Here is a 14,165-nt window from a genome sequence, read left to right as displayed (position 1 = left end):
ATACTTGTTCCCAGATACCTGGTTTACCTGAATTGTTCTCTTGGCTTTTCCTTTGTAAAAGAACTTTAAGTTCTTCTGTGGAGCCCTGGTTTTGTGACTGGTGTAAGTTGATCCAAGCCCTGGCTGCCGCTGAAAGGACATCCCACTCCACTCCTACCTCAGCTTCACCCTTACCCTGTGTTAGCTCCAGTGTTGATGGGTCAGGTAAACTGAGAACAAATGCCCTAAAAACTTACCCAGCAAACACAAAACGGTGCCTCTGACCTGGGGAAGCTGCTTTGTTTCATCTCATCCAGGAGGGCTGCCCAGCTGCAGCTTTCCCAGAACTGCTGACTGGTTTCTCATATGTGACCCTCGTGCTTCTGGTACTGATAAAGGCTTCTGAGTTCTGTAAATCCATGATCTGATCAGCTGTGGCATCTCCCAGGTCCTTTTTTTCCAGAAAGTGGGGTTTTTTTCCCCCCTACATTGCTGAAATGACGCTGCCCTTGTTTCTCTCGTTGTCTAACTTCATATCCTTTTCCCATTGGTCCTGGGAGACTGATCCATTCATGTTACTGATAGCAGGCTTTGGATCAGAAATAAATTCATGTATTGTGCCTGGGGGTTGTGCTGTTTATGCTCCACAGCTCAGATTGTGTGTCCCACAGTGTATCATTAAAGACAAGCTGGAACAGAATTCCTCCTCTGTATCCAATTGTCTCTATTACCCTTTGAATTTATGGGAAGTCCTTCCTATACTTAGAGACCACAATTGCCCTGGAACTGATCTAATCTCTGTTTTCATAAAACCTTTTTTTGGATGAAAGCATCTTAAAATGCTCTGCAATAAGTATGCTCAAACCATCCCAGTGCAGCTCTTTCTGTGGTTGTGCCATACCCCCGCTGCCAGAAGGAGCCACGAGAAGCTGCAGTTTGGGGATTGCTTCCTTGCAAGCTGAGAACTGTCCACTGCTGAGCAGGGTCGTTGTGCTGAGTTTGGGCAGCATTCATATTTGCCTTTCCAGCCTAGGTGTGCTGGAGGATGAAACCAAACAAAACTCCCCAGGAACCACGTTAAAAGCAAGTTCTGCTTTCCTGGTGAGCAGCAGAGTGCTTTTGGGGCTGGGTGAAGGTAGTGGGAAGGGAAGGGCTCCACGGTCCAAAGAACATATTGAGGCTGTCGAGGTTCTGCTCAGCATCTCTGGTGCTTGCTCACATTGCCCCAGCCTGCCAGAGTGAGGTCAATCTCACTTTGGTTCCATAAAGCATGTGTGTGTTTTTTAATGGATCCTGAGGAATTTGAGCCTCCGAGCTCGGGATGGATGTTAAAACCTCCCATGGGACTTCCATGGAAGCACTGGCAGTTTGTGTCATTCTCAGTCAAACTAAACCTCACCTTCCATGGTCAGGACAAATGCTGGGCACCAGCAGCTCGCTGGTCTCTGTTGAGAAAGTGCTTGTTTCTGAAAGGAGACAACAGTGCTGAGGATTTGTTAGCGTGTGTGAGGCTGGAAGTGGGCGTTGGGAGCACGTCACAAGTGCTGCGCTTGATGGAGGCTTGTGGCTGGTTTCTGAGCCCCACGGATCTGCTTGTAGATGCTCAGTAAGGAGCAGGAGCCCTTTATGATCCTCCAGGGGTTTGTGATGCCAGACCAGCCAGAACAGATCCTGTGCACTGGCAGCTTTTCAGTGACCTTTGTCATTGCGAGAACACAAAATGTTTTTTCCAGGTAGGCTGTGCAAAGGGCCTGGAGGAGTAAAATGCTGCAGCACTGGGTAAAGGTGCCATGAGCCCCTGGTTATGCCTCAGAAACAGTGGTTTAAAGCCAGACTTAATAGTCTGGGTATTAATAAAATCACTGGGAACCTTCCAAAGACAAGAGTAGCTCTAGTGATGTAGGGCAGGCCGTTCTGAAACCAGGAGCTGAAGGGTTGTTGTTTTGATCCATTCAGAACATCAGCCGGCTTCCTCCGTGTGGGGCTCTTTGGCAGCTTAAGGGAACTGTCTGGCAAAGATGGCCTTTGACAAAGAGAACAGTGCCAGACCTGAGCCTGGATTACTTAGACAAGAAGTGACCAAAAATAGGCAGCATCTGTACTCTACGATGTGGATGGAAAGCAGTAAATATTTATCTGTCCGTTCCTTCCCTTTGAAATAAACACTTGAGAGTGCTGTCATTCAGATAACCTCTGTTTCTAACCTAACCCGTGTCTTTAAGGGAGACATCCATTTCCCATTACAGCCATATAGAGGCCCTGAACCGAAATGTTTTGCATGCCTTTGCAGGCCTCCAGGAAACATTAAACACACAAAGAAAGACAAACAGCTACGAAGCCCCTGATTAAAATTAGGAGCAGAGAAGGCAAGCAGAGTTTGTGGCTGCTTTTCTCAGACTTAATCTGAAAAAGATGTGGAGCCCATTCCCTCGTTTTGCACAGAAGTATCTTGTTTCTCTCTATGAATCAAGAGCAGCTGTGGAAGCAGCAGGACCAGCGGGCAGTTATGCCTTTTGCCACACAGTGAATGCTTGGCCACTACAAGGGTGTTTTTAAAGTGTGTGTCTTCAACAAGAACCAAACCCCAAAACACAGCCTTGGTTGCACAAGCCATTTGTTAGCTGCTGCTCTAAGAACAGCCATTAGCCAGTGATTGCCTTAACAAAAGTAATGCTATCTGCTAAACAACTCTGAACAGTTTCTCTACTGGAGTGAAGAGGGAAGGGTCACAAATGCAGGGTTTGAAAGGCAGCCCAGCTCAGGGGCTGCCCTCCAGAAGCACAGAGCCCCTCGGGATGACTTCCAAGGGGACTGCCTGACTGTCCAGTTGTGGTTGCTAGTCCAGATCTGCAAAGAGCTGTGCTGCTCAGGGCCTGAGGGTACAGAGGTCATCCCCCCTCAGTGAAATGGGCCTCAGAACACGGGCAGCTGTTGTGAAAAGGAGGTAGATGGGAGTATGAGAACAGGCACAGCCGGGCTTCAGAGGCCCTACTGGTGCAGTCTGCTGCCTGGCCGTGGCTGGTGTCATGGTTAATGCAGATGGCAAATGCAACTTGCTGCCTCACCTGAGACAGCCACACCTTCCGCTAACTTGTGGTGAATAACTTCACTTGGCTTCACATCTTCTTTCATTTCTTTTGGCGTTTTGTTTGCTGAGCTCACCCACTGCAGTGATCCCCCAGGACCCCCAGGCAACGAGCTCTGCAATCCAGGGCACGAGGGGACAAAGTACTTCCTTTGGTTTGGTTTGAAACTTGTGCCTAAAGATTCCTTTCAGTGCCCCTCACTTCTGGTGTTATCAGAAAGAACGAGCTGCTGTTCCCAGTTTTGGGTGCCTTTCAGGATTTCATAGAGCTCTCTCCCCTGTCAACACTTGCTCAGGCTGCAGAATCCTCTTTCACACAGTGTCGCTGTGGCAAGAAATAGTTGAACTTTGGTGGTTCTTACCACTCTCCTCTGTTTCTTATCTGAACTTGGAGATGATAATCTGTAAGAGGCACGCTATCAGTTCCAAGGGTTGCTATTTGTGAGCTAGTGTTTGTTGTTTGCCTGGGATTTCTCGGGCAGTCATTTGAGATCAGTTGAGTGTTACTATGTGAAGATGTCGGCACGTTATAAAGCACACATGTACTGGGCCTTGCAGGGGGGAGAGGGAGGATCTTTTAGGGATCTGTTTTCCCTAATGAGAAGTAATGATTTTGAGAAGCAAGACCTGACAGTGCACTGTGTTATTTCTGAGATGAATTAGAGCCAGTTTCTTTAGGAGCAATGCAGGGGAAGAATGCAATTCAGAAGAAAAAATGTTGTTCATGCTGAGATCCCAGAACAAAACCCGTTTACACCTAAGAAACTTCAATAAAAAACTGCCTAGACATCCTCTTCCTTTCTCATGGCAGCTGTTTCCACTCTGTATTTTAATGAGTGGGCTGAGCTGAAACCTTTGGGGAAGGGCTTTCCCCTCCCTCCCCCTCCTACGTAAAAGGCTGCACTCCAGGACCACGCTCTGTGCTTCTGGTGAATGAGGAGATGCCTGTAGCTGGACTGTCCAAAGGAAAGGTTGCATCACGTTCTCAGCTAGTTAAGCTCCTTCATGCAAGCTTTACAAATTCTTCCTGGTTGTTCAGCTGTTGTGATTTTGGCTGCAGGGAGTATCTAAAACCCCAGAAGGTTTCAGACCGTTCCAATCTCGTCTGAATTTTCCACGATGGATAACTTGTGGAGTGTCTGTTAGGTTTGGAGGTAGGTTCAGTTTGAATGACTTTGTTTAACATTTCCTCTTAGCTGTTTATATTTCTCCTGAATGATTTAGACATTTCCTAAAGCTGCATACTGGGGTTCTTGAAGGAAAGGAACTCCAGTGGTGCCGTGTGTGATGTGTGGCGGGAGGTATTGATTCCCTTTTGCTCTGTAACAAAGTGGGACTTGCTTATCCCTGCAGATGTTGTTTCCCAACTGCTTCTTGAGCCCCCCGGTTCTTGGTTTATATCTGCCTGCTGAGTGACTTTTTCATCCTGCTTATATAGTTGTATTCAGTGTCTAATCAGTGTCTCTTATGTGTGCTGCAGACATCTGCTTTGCATGTTTCTGGCTGCTTTCACAGCACCACAGTCACTTCTCTGTCTTTTGTATGCTGTCTCATACGAAGCAGAACTGAGAAAATGGTGAAAGCAGCGGCACTGGGGCTTTTTTGCTGGTTTTCCTTCAGTACTAGATTACATTCACTGCACTCAGCAAATAGCAGAATTCCCTCTGGAGTGCTGGGAAGCAGCCCAAACTCACTACAGTTGCCTTTTGCTGGGCTATTCTTGTAGCAGGATTTTCTTCTTTCCCTCTCTTTCTCTTTCATGGTCTGCTGAAATTCCTTCTGCTGCAACTGCATTCCTCATGGTTCCATTCTCACACAGGCATCCCTTGCCTGCTCAGTTTCCCCAAATGAACATGCTAAAGCAGAGGTAAAAGAGATGCCATGTGTCTAACTGCAAATTCAAGCTGAGAATTCTTTTAACCAAAGCTAGGAGTCAGTAAGATGGGCTCAACCTCAAGCGCTCCTAATGGCTTCATAACCAAGGCTGAAATTGTCTTAATTGAATAGGAAATGGCAGCTGACATTAAGCCTTAGAGACTCGAAGTTGGGGTTTGGTTCTAGATTTCTTTGCTCCATCTGGAGCCATTTAGGGACAGACACAAACCTGATAATTTGATTCAATAATTAGTAGCATGGTTAAAAAATGTAAATGAGACCTAGGGTTGAGTCTTTGCTGCTGCTGGCATTAATATGGCAGAATTCCTTTCATTGTAAAAGTTCCAGTCTCTGTGAGCATGCAGATGCCTGGACTTCAAGACAAGCATTGCGGTTGATATCTGGGCAGGATCTTCACTTGTGTTTTGCAACCCAGCAACTGCTCTCGGGTACTGGAGTTTTTCTGTAGGCTTGGGTTTGAGGAGTTCAGACTGCAGCTGATGTGGGTTTCATTCAGGCTGTGAGCTCCTGTCTGTTCTGGTTGGGAAAAACAGGCTTCAATTCACCATACAGAGGTTACAGTGACTCCAGGGATGCCTAAAAACCCCTTTAGATTTAGGCAGATTTGGGTGTTACAAGATAGTAGCCTCGTCTTTTCTCATGATGGACTTTATTATTTCATCTAGGCATTCATCTTCTTGCTTAGTAACTTGTGGTGGTTCTGAAAGGCTTGAAGCCATGTTATATGTTGTTGCAAATAAAGGGCTGCCTGCTGCTGCTCCCAAGTGATGAGGAATCCCACTCTGCAGGGCCTTCCCAGGTCTCCTGTCAGGGGCTGGAGCTGAGGGTTAATGGTCTGAGCCCAGGGGGCCGACCAGTATGGAACACCAGGCTTCAGTGTCCTGCTAAGCTTTTCCAGATGATTTCCTTGAAGTTTAAATGGCAAAGTTTGTTATTCCACAGCTTTCTGAGGCCAACAGTTCAACAGAGACCATCATTTAGAGGCAGAGACAGAACTCAGAGTGTGGTTGATAGCTTTATAAAGCATCTTGCAGAGGACTTCCCTCCTGCTCTCCAGGAGAGGTTTCTCTCGTGAGGCTCCTCTGAGGTGACTGCCTGGTCTCTCCCTGTGCAAAATATCTCTCTGTACAGCTCCCATTTACTGTCTTGTGCACATACAGCTCATGACCGCCAAGACACAGAGAGACCTATTTAGCTGCAGGGACAAGTGGGCACAGCAGCATTGTGCAGCCTGCCCTGTGGCAGATCAGAAAGAGCTTTGACAGTGATTCCCTGGGAGGGATAAGTTTAATACCTGCCTCTGTGGTGCTGCACGCTCTGTGGGGTCTCTCACACGTTATTTGATGTGCCTGCATCACATTTCCTCACCTGGGAATGCAATAGGGCTGGTCTGGTAAGGACTACAGTCTTATACATACCTAGCACATTAGGGGTAGGGCTTGGCTGCACCTTTAGGTAATGCTGTAATACAAATACCGACATATGAAGCATGATGGTTTCAGGTAACTGCATGATCTGTGTTTATCCACACAAAAGGCAGATGCTGAAAGCTCTATGAGGAGAGAGTTAACATAGATAGAGCATATCAGGTTTACTTCACTTTATCCCAACTAATCCACAGAGTGAGGTATTTGTCTCTTACTTAGGATTCTAAGTTCTGGTAATATCTGAATGAAGGGAAGCAGTTAGATTTGTGTGTTGCTGTCCCCTATTAGGCAAAATGCAGCGATGTTTAGCACATAAATGTGCTTTGTTGTAACTTTCTGTACTATTTTTAGACTCCATTGCAATCTGCTGTTTCTGTATGTGGCAGATTCTCCAGGGCCAAGAGCACATAACTCAGGGGGTGTCCTGTCACGCAAGAAACCTCATCCAGCCCCTGCCTTGATTAGTTTCTCATTCCTGCAGTTGTGTGTTCTGAGCTCCCAAGACTTGTAAGACTCAATTTTCACAGAGAAGAAACTCTGAAGTGTATTTCTTCTTCTCATCATTTTGCCATTTCTCCATTCAGAAGAAGCTTTTGGCACTCAAATCTCTGCCAACCTGTTTTGCAGCTCGCTCTCAGGTATCTCTTCAGTCTTTATTCCTCACTCAGTGTCCTGATACCTTCTGTGTGACAAAAGATTTTTCAGCTCTCCTGATTGTGATCTAGGAACTAAAAAAAAGAGCGGGAAAGAAAATGGGTAAAGAGCAAATTTGGGTCCTCAGTAATGAGTAAGGGAGGGTAGATCAAATGTGAGGAGTGTTGTTTAAAGATGTGGTTTTCTGCACATCTTTAAAGATGCTATGAAATGGGTGCATTTTATGAAGAACAGAGTACTGGTTATCTGCAGTGATATACTTACTTGTGGCCAGCATACATAGACAGACTGTTACTCATAAACTAACTGTCCATCAAGTAATTAAAAGGTATGGGTGGATTTTTCTTTCAGTGTACTCAATATTCTCATTCTCCCTAATTCATCATGTTGTGAATCAGGGGATGGCTGGGGGAGGAGTGAAGGTGGTAGAAGGGATCGCTAACGATGCCGCCCAAAATGAAATGGCACTAGGGATCACTTTGGACCTGTCCCTTTTATTGGGGGGTGTGTGACTGGGCAGGTGAAGGCACTTTCTGTATGGCTGCAGGTACTGGCAGGGATCAGATTCATGTTGAGGACCCTGATTTAGATTTACAGCAACAGGACCGAGACCTGGAGCAACTGCATTTGAAATCAGTTATTCTGGGTTGACACAGGAGCGAGTCAAGTCTCTGCTCTTGAGAGATGCTGCAGTGGCTGAGCTGGTGGAGATGTTAGCTGGAATATTGCAGGGGAATACAGCAAGGAAATGTCACAATCTGGTTGTTTTGGGGTGGAGGGATGGAATACTTCACGGGGTGGTAAAAGTGCCAAGCTTTTATAGGATATTGATTGTTTTTTAAGTGCTTGGAAAGGAGGCTGGTGCCTTTAGTTGTGATTTTGAATTGAGAAGATGAGGCAGCACTCTGTAGTGCAGTGACTGCAGAAGGCTGGGAATCAGCTCAGAGTTCCTGAATCCCTGTTTCTCAATGAGCTCCTTGGAAAGCCGAGTCCTGTTGAATTATCTTCAGGGAGGAAACGTCACACTGAGTGGTGATCACTGAGCACCTGAGAAGGTTTGTGAGCTGAGTGCTGTCAGAGAATCCGTTTTTCATAAAGGCAAATGTGGCAGATGTGAGGGGAAACAGCTTCTGAAGGTCCAGAGGAAGGGGCAAAGCCAGCTTCATTAGCTCTGTCTGCGTCTTGCGGTACGAGCAGGAGCAGGATGTTGTCTCTGGTAAACGCCGTGTGCTCGTGGACAATGTCCTATCATTGTGTTGGCTTCCACACAACGTTTCCTGTATCCTGCATCTTTCCTCAAAGTGTGGTGGCCTTTTGTTTTCTCTTCCTGAAGTGTCTGTTTTCTATGGGGAAGCCGAAGGCTGCTGGAACGTTCTCCCCAGGACGCGAAGCGCTGTGAGAGGAGACGGGAGCTTTACACTGTGTTGGAGCTGTTCATGCCATCAGCCACTCCTAGGAATGGCCAGACCTCGCTGCTTCACGCTCACTGAAGGGCTGTAAATAAGAAACTATCCAAAAACACCGGAGTTTTGGGCAGGAAGTTTGTCTGCAGATAACATACAAGCCTACTCCTTCAGTTGTTGCTCACTGCTTTCCTTTTTTCTTCTAATAACATCAAAAGGTTTCCCCCAGTTTTTGACATAATAATTTGTATTTGAACAAACTTTGGGGCACACTGTGTGCAATTAATTTTATAGACTTGTCCAAAACCTCAAGTCATCAGCCCCTACACATACATGGAGAGTCATCTATCACATCTTCAGTAGCGAGGGAGAGCAGGCTGTCTCAGAGACATTGAAAATGCTTTTCTTTCATATTTGCCAAGTTCTTGTACTCTCTGTAGGTTTGAATGACTCAGACCTCTGCAATCTCTTCCATACATGGTTAAAGTGTGGCCACTGGTTGGGGGTGGAGGGGAGGACGGAGGGAGCCGTTTACTAAACGGACAGAGTTTTAAACAAACCTGTGTGAAACGGCATCTCGGTGCTAAGTCACACGTGTGTATCCACACACAGGGCACCTCCTGGCCATAGTCATGCTGGAAGCGGACTCAAGTATCCGTATACAGGGAATGCAGTGCATCCAGCAAGGGTTGTTAGCCCCAGGCCTTCATCCAGGCCCATCTTCGCAGCCAAGATCCGTTTCTGGAGTCTTATTTCGACAACATTCCTTCAACCTTTCTGCTTGTTGTCCATCTTCTACATGCACACTAACAAAATGACTTGGTTAATATCACCTTTTAACAGCAGGCACCCATTGCAGGTCTGTCTGGTTCTCCCCTTGAAGTGCTTTAGCACAGACAGCACGTACTTTGGAGCAGGTTAGCAATGGGTGGTCAGCAAAGCAATCAGATCAAGGGATTTGCACCCATTTCTATGTTTAAAATATCCTCTAACATAGTTTTCTCTGTGGCTGAGCCCTCTTCCAAGCTGGAAACGGATTCACAGGGGCTGGTTTGATTCAGTGAGCACTGAAGTCAGGGAAACTGAACTGTCATACTCTCTCTGTCACAAGCCTGCTGTCTCGTGTTGGTCAGACCATGCAGCTACCGTAAGTGGCATCTTCGAGGTGCACGTGTGAATCCATTCCCATTCAAGCTGAGGGAGGCCTGACTCTTATTTCTCCTAATTTTCCATGGATTTTGGTGGAAGCAAAGTTAAACAGCAGCTTTTTTAAAATGTCACTGTGCACCTTTGTTTTCCTGCTGTAGAAACAACCTAATAACACATACCTGCTTCACACAAATGCAGCCCAGCTCGTGCCACGCTTGCACAGCTGCGTGAGGATGAGCAGTGCCACATTGTCAGCTCACATCATTAACTCAGACTGATTTCTCTGCTGAGCAGTCAAAAGTTGCTGTGGTATTTTACATCTCTGAGAGAAACATCCCCTAACCCAAGCAATTGAGTCTGATTAAGGCAAACAACGTGCTGATTGGGACTGAAGAGCCCCAAGTGCCGTGTGAGTTCCCCGTGCGCAGGGCTGCATCGCTGTGGGGGGCTGTTAGGTCCCGTGTTAGCCATGCTCTTGGTCACAAGGCTACTGATGGGAGCCAGTTTCCTCCTGCCCCAACTCTACAACAGTCTGTCAGTTGCTCGTGGCATTTTGTAACAGATCCTTGCAAGACAGCTCACGAGGGTACGAGGATCGCTGTCGTCTAAACGCCGCGTGTAGCTCACAGGCTGATAATGGAGTGTTTTGTTGCCACAATGAACTGCCTTTTCTTCTCCTGTTGGCTTTCTGGAGCCCAAGTTAATACCATGCCCTGTAGCTCAGGATAACATCACTCCATTGATATTAAAGTGCTACCAGAAGTAAATACTAAAATGTATGTTAAGGGTGTTCTTGTTAGATGAGCTGAAATGGTTGTTAGGGGAGAGACCACAATAGTAAGTTTCTATTTAATAGGAGCGTACAAACAGATAGATGTGAATGAGTGCCTTGCTTTCAGTGGGCTTGCTCATGAAAAGGCAGGCTGGGTGGGGAACTGCAAAACCAGACCCTAAGCAAAGGATCCTGTGAAAGTGGGGGCTTATCTTGAGGAGTGAAGCTTTTGTTGTCTCTTTATGGTGCAGAAATGGTCATGATCTAAAACGTTGCTTAGGAACTCTCTCATTCCCTTTCCAGTCCTTAGTGCTGTCTCTGGATTTACACGATCAATAACGTCCATAAATCTTTCATGCACTTCATCTGTGTGTCCTTCTCTTGGTGGTGTATTTTTTGTCTCTGTCAGCATTGGGATAAACAGGATCTGCCAGAACAGATTATTAAATACGCCTTATAATACTGAGTGTATCTGGGATGCAAGCTGATTTCCAATTAGGAGAGGTAACTGGGGCTTGTTAACACGGGAGCTGCAAAGCACGTTGGAAACGAATAAATCAGCGCTTTTCCAATAGGTGTGGAGCTGGTTGAGAGGACTCCTTACCACTTCTGACATCCAGGGCAGCATGTGATAAGTAGCTTATGTTCAAGTGCACTACACTTTATTGGCTATGGTGTTTTATATCTGATACAGCTGTCCAGGTTCCCCACTACTCCAAGCGGGTTGAATCCAGAGACCACCAGTGATGGGTAACCACCCTTAGGACTAGCTGCAGCCAGGGTGCAGATTTCCTCTGAGGAATCCAGGCCCAAACCAGGGTTTTAAGTGAATGGCCCACCTGTCAGAGCAGAGAGGTGCCAGGATTTTAGTGTCTGATGAGCACTGAGCAGTGCAGCCTCCGTGGCACCTTTGGGAACGTGGACGCGAGAGAGATGGCATTCTGTTTGTGATCATTTTGGCAGGGGTGGGAGGGAGGAGTCACGGTAAGATGCTGTGTCCTTGTCTTCTCTCTTTGCATCAGCAAAGAGAGGAAACCTGGTTTGGTAGCCAGGTGTATTGAATCCTTTGAGTCAGCGGCCTGTAGCCTGCACCACGGGCAGTGGCTATGTCAGATGCCACTCTGGCAGTGTGGATGGAAGCCTCAAACCATTCTGGTTACTGAGAGAAGCAGAGCCTGGGGAGGGCTTGCTGTGTTACTAAGGAAGCTCTTTGTTGTTTTGGGAGTCCACTGAGAGCTGACTGTGCTGTAGACTCAGTTCACCAGGCAGGCTGCTTGTGGCTTCCTTTGGGACTTGGGGCAAAACATCCTGCCTTGCTTCGATTTCTCCATCAACAGAGCAGAGACAACTGTGTTACAGGGTCGCAGCAAGAGGGACTGCTCAGCTTGGAGTTGCTCTGAGGTCGCTGAGGTGACATATGTTGTAGGAATGCGTCATTTTGTTCCCACTCAAATGCAGCATTACTGTTCCCCTCATCTGAGAAGAGTGCCAGGACTTGGGGACTGATAGCAGTTCTCTCAGTGCATCACTGGGCACGTTCTGGCTGTTTGTAGCAGCATAGTTTCCATGTGTCACAGACTATTTCTAAGCTTCCCTCATGATTTAGAGCTGGGTTCTGTCACTTTATTTGTTTCAGTAGATGCTTTCGTCAGAAACCAAGTCCAGATGCAGTGGGTTGGCAGTAGGTCAGGTTGAACTACCCAAGGGTTTGCTGACACTAAATAAGGCTTAAATATTTTCATTCTGTTTCCTTGTAACCTTACTTATCATGCTGGCATGGACAGCAGCAAGGCTGTTCCTGAGTGTTGATCACCCTTCTGCATCGTCAGTGAGTGCTGTTAGCAGTGTTTAAAATACAAGTGACTTGTTGATGCAAGAGAGAGACAGGGGTTTGAACAGCTAACTCTCCTTGTTTTGGCAAGCCTATTAAGATGTCAAGTGGCTCATACAGTGGATGGATTCTGAGGCCTGCAGTAGCACAGCCCTGACATTTGGAACTGGCAGCCAGCCCTGAAGGTAGCTGCACTCAGTCTGGTTTCACAGTGATTGCCCTTGCAGGTCTATATCTGGTAATAGGCTGCTGCTAGCAATCTGCATGGACTAATTGCCAACAGCACTGTCACCTGTCACAGACAATTGATAATCCAATACAGCCTCTCTGCAACTGGGCAACCGCCACGTGTGTTACGAGGTGTGCTGGAGTACAACAGCACCGTACCGACTCTGCTTCCCCAAGTGCGAGTGGAGCGCTGGTGGAAGGCCACTTGCTGCAAGGCATGACTACTTCTGGCCCAGAGGAGACATTCTTTGCTTTCAGGAGACAAGAATGAGGGTTGGCTTGCAGTGTTGCATGATAAAACGCTGCTTTAAGGGCACTGGTATCCCCAAAAGAGCCTCCTGGGAAGGCAGTTGGACCATTCCTCTCAGAATAAAAGACACAGTCTCCAGTGCTTCAAACCGAAGCCTTAGAGCAATGTGGGCTTTATGGAAAGTGCTGTTCTGATTTCTAGCAGTTGAGTCAGTAAAACAGCATGACTTGGCATCTAGTTAGAGAAGAGTTTGGGGAAGGATATTGCTTGCCAAATATGCAAAGCATTTATGCGATTTACTTCAGCAAAGATGTGAAAGGCATCCTACTCAGTCTGGGCTCAGCTCAGAGCTTTGCATGGCAAATGGAGAGTGAAAAGCTGTGAACAGCCCCCATGGGAGATGCCTTGTCTCCCACCTGCTTGAGACCAGCCTGTAGTCGTGACAGACCTACCTCTGGACTGAGCCCCCAGGACAGTTCTCCGTGTGACACTGTGGAATGACCAGTTCTGACAGAAGATGAAAGTGAGTTTAGGCTCCTGTCTCAGAAGAGCTCCCGCAGTGCTTTATTGAACACAATACTGCTGGAACTTGCTAACACAGTTAAACTGGGCCACTGCTGCTTTTCTGCTGATAGAGAAGTCTCTGATTTGTGACACAATTTAATTATGCATGAAGATAAAATGCCAACTGTTCCAGTCCTGTTTGTTTCCTTCAAGCTATTATAGGAAACATCTCAAACACTGCAAGCTAATTAATTGCAGATACTATTTAGTTACCAGTACCAAATCTGTTGTATCATCTTCTAAATATGTGGACTTCTGAAAGCTTCATGTTAGAATTTCTTCTTTTACTTCCCTGGGCTTGGGCTTACTGAATACTTCTCCATGACTTATGCAGATGAAGAGGGGAATAAAATGAGGCAGCATGCATCCAGATTTCATTCACAGAAGCGACTAGAGCAGAATTTCTTTGCATTGCAGAATTCTGCCTCTTTCCAGGAAACACATGTACCAGTGGGCTCAGCAATCAGTCAGTCTTCTATGAAAGATGCCATTCTGTTCAGCTGAGATAACTCAGTGTCACATATGTAATCTGAACCACATTAAGATGTGTTTAGTCACCCACCTCTTCACGGAGCACTTGCGGTGTTTCCCTATTACTACACCACAGCTTCCTGAGAGCAAAGCAAGAGAGGATTACTATGTACAAGCAGTCAGGTCAGGTCCATGTGAAGAACAGAGCCCTGGTACACTGTGGCAGAAATGGGTGCATACTGTGGGTATATAGTGGGCAGAGATCACCTCCCTCATTCACTAAAAAAGAAACAGCAAGATCCCAGTGCAGGGGTAGAACTGCACTGATGCCACCTCGCTAAAGTCAGCCATGGGTCATACTTCATATCACTACCTGGGCAAATCTGCATTCCCTTCATCAGTTCCCTCCTTTTCTCCTTAGTCCTATTCCTGTTAAACAGAGAGATGCTTTTTCAT

General features: G+C 46.7%; 1 protein-coding gene across 24 annotated transcripts in view; it reads left to right on the top strand.

Annotated features, from left to right (window-relative positions):
- The window catches only part of SORBS1 (sorbin and SH3 domain containing 1), a 145,897-nt gene that overhangs the window by 45,763 nt on the left and 85,969 nt on the right, over positions 1 to 14,165 (top strand). For 14 of the 24 annotated variants that reach the window (XM_062001205.1, XM_062001195.1, XM_062001192.1 and 11 more), the window contains exon 1: positions 3,962 to 4,218. The exons of 3 other annotated variants lie outside the window; for them this stretch is intronic. The gene's annotated coding sequence lies outside the window, so the exon portion shown is untranslated. Of the gene's footprint in view, positions 1 to 3,961; positions 4,219 to 6,944; positions 7,026 to 14,165 lie in introns of those variants that run through there. 7 more of the 24 variants (XM_062001204.1, XM_062001202.1, XM_062001201.1 and 4 more) reach the window with 4 other exon arrangements.

This window comes from Colius striatus, chromosome 8, assembly GCF_028858725.1.
Source record: "Colius striatus isolate bColStr4 chromosome 8, bColStr4.1.hap1, whole genome shotgun sequence".
NCBI classification, from domain to species: domain Eukaryota; kingdom Metazoa; phylum Chordata; class Aves; order Coliiformes; family Coliidae; genus Colius; species Colius striatus.
Note: the sequence above shows the minus strand (reverse complement) of the source record. Positions and strands in the feature narration are given on the sequence as shown.